This window comes from Astatotilapia calliptera, chromosome 23, assembly GCF_900246225.1.
Source record: "Astatotilapia calliptera chromosome 23, fAstCal1.2, whole genome shotgun sequence".
In the NCBI taxonomy this organism is placed as follows: domain Eukaryota; kingdom Metazoa; phylum Chordata; class Actinopteri; order Cichliformes; family Cichlidae; genus Astatotilapia; species Astatotilapia calliptera.
The window spans coordinates 31,764,948-31,771,518 of record NC_039323.1 but is presented as its reverse complement, the minus strand read 5'-3'; the positions used below and the strand labels follow the sequence as shown (position 1 = coordinate 31,771,518).

Genomic DNA, 6,571 nt, shown 5'->3' with positions numbered 1-6,571 from the left:
GGCCAAAAACAGTGTAAATATTTAGCTAGCAGCAGACCACCACGGCAAGGACTTCTGTGGAGACGAATGACTCCCGGAGTTTATGTTCAGGATTGTTGTTGAATTGTTGTTGAAACCAGTGTTTCTTTAATGAAATGTAACAGTTTCTGGTAAGCGCTACACACCACAACAGAAAACCTTTCAACAAAATCCAGCCTGACTCTCCCCACATTTTCCAAAGCGTATGCATGAGAACAGCTTCATTCATGTCACTCTTTTGGTTGATGGCCAGGATGTTCGTTTGTGCCTTCCTACAGAGAGTGAGTACTCATGTGAGCAACAGGATACTGCCTGCAGTTCACTAATGACCATCTGTGGCATTTTTAACAAGAAGTTTCTGAACATTACTCTTAGAAATTTTGCATTTATGTAGCTGCTTGCTGACAAGATTCAGAGATTAGAAGAAGACTTTTATGTGCTTTCATACAAGGAAACCAGCCAAGACAAAATGTGAAACACTTTTCTATGACCAAATGGTGGAGAGTCCCAGGTGTTTAAGCCCTAGTGGAAGTTATCCCTTAAGAGGGTCGTCGACCCAATATTGATCGTGTGCCGCATCCACACGAGTCAAGGTGTGGAAAAGGGTTTGGGTCATTATCAGCAGAGGTTTCAGGTCAAACCATTGTGAGACATTGCCTCACCCTATCATGTAACCTATTGAGATCAACAGACTGTCAAGATGTGAGTGGGCGTTAAGGCGTCTGGGAATTCAACTTAGTTCAATTCAATTTTATTTAAACAGCTTCAAATCACAACAACAGTCGCCTCAAGGCACTTTATACTGTAAGGTAGACCGTACAATAATACAGTCAGAGAAAATCCCAACAATCACATGACCTCCTATGAGCAAGGAAGAAACCTCCAGCAGAACCAGGCTCAGGGAGGGGAGGCCATCTGACGCGACCAGGAAGAGATCTCAAAGGTGGATTTTAGGTGACAGATGTCGTAAGCTCTGTCCAAAATGTGGACATTGGTGTCCTTGACCGAATGAGCTTTGTCCTTGCGATGAAGATGGACAGCCGGGTCTTCTATGTTGTACCATGCGCTTATGAAGTGGTTGTTTGGTCTCTCCAATGTAGAGGTCTGAGTACTGAATACAGCATACACTACGTTGTTTAGTTTGTGTTTGTGTTTTTAGTCCCTGGGACTGTCTGACCTTCTTTACTCCCTCCCACTAGGGCTTAAATACGTGGGACTCTCCACCATTTAGTCTTAGAACTGAAGAAGCTTCTCAAATGAGAGGTTTAGGAAACTTTAACAAGTACAGTCGCTTTTCTTTCCATGACGTGGATGACTGAGAACCTACACAGACAAAAATAAATCACTAAACACTAAAGTGAAACACCAAAAACTTTGACTATTTAGCCTACATGAATTACTGATTGTTTTGTGGCAGTCATTAAAAATAATGTACTGTAATTCAATAGTAAGAATGTGTCTTCAACACATGTTGAAAACTGTCAAACTTTGTGCATCAACACCGATAAATAGATATGAGTCTGGTCTACTGAACACTCGTGTTCTTGTAAACAGAAATAAAATTAGCGTCAGGAAGCACAAACTATTAGATCACATGTCGCAACTTTTTAATAAACTCCCCTTCGCCTTTGCTGAAGACACATGAGCACCACAAGGCGATTCTTTAAACACAACAAAACACATGAAGAAACTCATATGACAGCATTAAAATTTAATGTGCTGTACAAGATAGAGTAGCTGCTCTTTCAACCAAGATTGAAAACACAATGGCTCTGGGAGCTTGTTCGACAAGAGTGCACAAGACAGATGGGAAGTGACACGTGTGTCCCGAGGGCACAATGCGAGACTACAGAATTGCCGGACTTCAGCATTGCTGTTTGTGTTGCACCTTTTTTCCTTTGCTTTCCTTTCAGACAAAAAGACCATGTAAACACATTATTCTCTTTCACTCTGATGTCAAACTGACTAACTCCTCAAAGGAGAGCATCGCACTCGTAGCACCAGCTGTTCTCCCTCAGGCACCTGCAGTAACAAATCCAGGAGTTTTTTTGTAACCTTGCCAACTTGCAGTCGCAGTGAGGCCTTTGATGCAGATGAGCCCAGGCACTGGGCAGTCTATTGGTCACCGGCAGCTGAGGTGTCACGTTATTGAAGTGGCTAAGAATGAGCCTGGATGCCAGTTTCTTAAGTGAATAAACTGCGATTGGAGAGAAGAGTGGGCAGCAAGAGGACAAGATGTGGGAGGGAGGCTGGCATCTCCGATTCATTTTGAGCATGTGACAGCGAGAACACAGACTGGGTTTTTTAGCGTTAGTGATGAGCTGCTCAAGAAAAACACACGTGCTCGATCTACTCACACAGAAAAGAGAAAGAACAATATTTGACTTACTATTTGTTCTTGTGTCTTCCACATGCAAGTTTTTCAACTTTAGTGTTGAGATGAAAGGTATTTTTGAAATGCACTTAGTAGTACAAAAGAAATATTATACTTGTGTAGATGAAAAGTCCTGCTTCAGTGAGAATCCAGAGAAACAGTATTTTATATCAAAGAAAGGGTTCTTTTACATGGGATTGTTTTTCTACAGGTGTATATTCCTCATACAGTTTTTGAGTAAATGAGACAATTTGAAAAAAGTGCCAGACTTCAGCATACCAATAAGCATTTAACAATATGTAAATCACAATACAGAGTGCAATGTCACAACCCCGACCATAGTGGCTGTGGAATTCTCACTTGGGTTAATGGTACTTCTTAAACACATATTTTTATCTACAAAAATAGAAAAGGAATATTGTTGTAATTAACACTATAAGGTGGGACTGTAGTTACACAGCAAAATCTCCAGTGTTAAATTAACACTGGAGAGTGTCTATATGGGTCCACACCTCTGAGTGTTAAATACAACACTGTTGAGTGTTAAATTAACACTTTTGACAGTGTTATATGTTTAAAAGTAACCTAGTCAGTTTTGAAGATTAACAATGGCTAACACTGAGCAGTGCTGATTTTCTAACACTGGAATATTTCTAACATTTTGAGTTATTTTCCAGTGTTAGAAAATCAGCACTGCTCAGTGTTAGCCATTGTTAATCTTCAAAACTGACTAGGTTACTTTTAAACATATAACACTGTCAAAAGTGTTAATTTAACACTCAACAGTGTTGTATTTAACACTCAGAGGTGTGGACCCATATAGACACTCTCCAGTGTTAATTTAACACTGGAGATTTTGCTGTGTACATTTTTATTTAGAAACAGCAGCCTGGCAGTATTAGTGCAGAGTTTTTGTATCCCATGTTGTACCTAGAAGTAATTTAATGAAGTAGAGATCATGGGATATTGAACTATAGCATCTGATCAAATAAATTTGGGGCATAATGCAGGAGAAATCAAAGCAAAGCAATGGTGTGAACAGTTAGCAAAGATAACTAAAAGGAAAAGAAGAAGTAATTTTTTAACCCCTTAAATAGTATCAGACGCTGTTTGAAAGAGTTTAAATTGTCTTAAATAGCTTAAATGTATCTAAATATAGTTGCCTAATAAACGCATTAGCTAGTTAGCCAAAAAAAAGAAGATTTTCTAATAGTTTTAGCCCTTCTCAAAATCAATGAAGTTGATCGAGAGCTTCTTTGGTGTTCCAGGGTCTGTTCGATGATGGAGCGCAAAGTAACGATCTGCTCCACGCCTGATCAACCACATCGAAATCCGCCCTGCTCGTCACGTAACATTTTGTTGACTGCCCGCTGTAATCGGTTCAGGAGGACTAGACAGAATACTTTCTCCAGGAACTGAAAGCATTGTGATTCCTCGCAACTTGCTATAGTCGCCCAGATCACCCTTCTTTGGGAGTTTAATTAATCCTAATTGAAATAGCTAAAAAAAAATTGGAGATGTTTATATATATATGAAAGACAACAAAAGTTAGAATGATAGTAAGAATATTTACAATGGTCTGCAACAGTTAGCTAAAGGATCTGTAAATAAACTCCTGAGCTAATAAACTGTAGTTAGAAAAATCTAGCTGGATACTGGCTTAAGAGATTAAATATGTTATATAATCAGAACATTCATGTTATTTATGCAGTATAGTTAAAAGACTTATCAGTCAAGCAAAACATAGAACAAAACATAGAATCCCCCTTTGATTTAAACTCAGCTCTCTCTCTTTTATGATGTCTCTAATAGCATTAAATTAAACTAAAATGACCAATGTTGTTGATCAAAGGGTGCTTGTCATACATTTGGAGAGACTTCCTCCTGAGGTCTCGTGCCATACCACCATAAACATGCCAGACTTTGTCCTATCTTGAAAGCTAAGTAGGGTTGTGCCTGGTTAGTCCTTGGATGAGAGATAGCCTGGGAATACCAGGTGCACTAAGCTTTCCTCCCTGAATCTGTTTTGGCCAGAGGCTTCGTTGTGTTAAAAGGGAGTTTTCATCATTAAGTGCTTTTTTATAGGGGGATATCTGATTGTTGGGATTTTCTTTCTATTATTGTAGAGTCATACACTCTTCTAACCTGTAATACTGTCCAGAGTTCGTGCATGAACAGTTCACTTTTTTGTCTGCACATAGCTTTTTGCAGATTAGGCTCTGAACAGCAGGCAAACCAGAAGAATTTCTCTGTGCAGCCAACGTTAGCTGAGATGTAACAGATGGATTTAAATTAATTTTTAACTTTATTATGCAAAATCCCTGACTTTAATAGAAACACTTGCTTGGCAAGCAATTGTTGGGGTCAGTCACTCGATTCAGGTCATACTGCATTACTTGAAGCCCATTTACCAGATTTGGTCATTCTAACTACCACAGACGAGGATTATTCAGGGTATGCTTGTTGGCTAATGACTTGTGAAAATTCATTAGCCACTGAGCGTGCGGATCAGAGGAAGCGAGATCCTTTCTTGACCTATCTCATCTGGTTTCAAAACACTAAAGATGGCGATGGTGAAAATGCTCATCACAGGCCAATGGATAATCTAAACACCAACAAGACCGAATACTTAGAGGCTGGCCCCCAGACCGACGGCACGATCAGCGTCGATGGAGAAGATCTGGCGAAAGTACCTCATTTCAAATACCTCGGATCGATGATCAGCAATTACGGCGATATCCTACTAGATGTATGAGCCAGGATCAACGCAGCGTGGATGAAATGGCGCCAAGTCACCGGCGTCCTGTGTGACCGAAGAATGCCCAATCGCCTCAAGTCAAAGATCTACAAGAGTGTAGTGCGCCCCGTCGCCCTCTATGGATCCGAGTGCTGGCCAGCCACCGCAAAGCACGAACAAGCCCTTCACACGATGGAAATGCGGATGCTGCGATGGTGCCTAGGCCTGACACGATGGGACCACGTCATGAACACCGACGTTAGAAAGAGGATGGGAATCGCGCCAATCACAGATAAGATGCAAGAAGCGAGGCTGCGGTGGTACGGACATGTGGTACGGAGCGATGAGAACTCAGTGGTGAGAACAGCATTGCGGCTCAGCCCCCAAGGACGTCGACCTAGAGGCAGACCAAAGCGGAGATGGATGGACCGAATCAAGGACGACGTGAAGAAGATCGAAGCCGATCTGACCGACGCCCTTGACCGACCCAAGTGGAGACGACTTTGCAGAAAAGCGGACCCTGCAACCGAGCGGGAAAAACGCTAGGAGGAAGAAGGCCAATGGATAATCTCATGGCGGCTAAGTCCACAGCAGCTGTAGTATTTATGACTTTAGCAACCTACTTTGAATTGCATCAATTATGCATTTTATACATTGAAGAAACAAGTACACAAATTTCTTGATTAGATTCAACAGGAGCTCAGAGCACAAGAAGTCTATCCTCTTTTCCCAGCTTCTATATGAATGTCTTCCTACCTGGGCAGTAGATCTGACCCCATGAGAAGGGGAAATGTCAGTTGACATGTGGTTCAGAGGGAAAAAATGAGTGGGAGTTAAGAGAGCATTGCTGTGGGAGAACACATGAAAAGGCTAAGGAACAAAACTGGCCTGAAACTTCAATAACAGTCAGACCTGCTGCTGGAATCATCTGTTTGAATAAGGAAGTGAGCTACAGTAAAGATGAAGTAGCAGCTTTTATGTCATGTCGTTATGTACAGTATGTACAGTAGATACTTGATGTAGACACACTATTCCGTGTGTTTGCTTTTTTATGTGGGATGCTTTATCTTACATCTTCAAATTCTGTGATGCATCACTTGGATTCTTTTGGATTCTAGTTTTTCACCTATTTCATAATATTTAACACATATTTCATTATTCTGTTACAGTATTTTTCCAATCTCACACATTACAATGCTTGACAATGGCTAAACTCTGCTAGGCAGTTCACTGACAGCTGCTCATTTAACTTGGTGCTATGGTTCCCCCTTGTGGCTAATACAGGGTAATACATGCATAATACAATGTGATTCTCCCAGTGCTTTCTCAAAGTGACTCTTGGACTGGTGTTGAATTACCAGTGAGACTGTGTACTCTTCCATTGGATTTTTCCCTCTTTAAAATGTCTGTTTGACCCAAACACAGAGAGCTGAGAGAGTTCA

The 6,571-nt window shown here is 41.0% G+C and overlaps 1 pseudogene; it reads left to right on the top strand.

Moving 5' to 3' along the window:
- Positions 1-4,988: 4,988 nt before the first annotated feature.
- On the top strand, positions 4,989-5,676 carry LOC113016548 (uncharacterized; annotated as a pseudogene).
- The last annotated feature ends 895 nt before the right edge of the window (positions 5,677-6,571 follow it).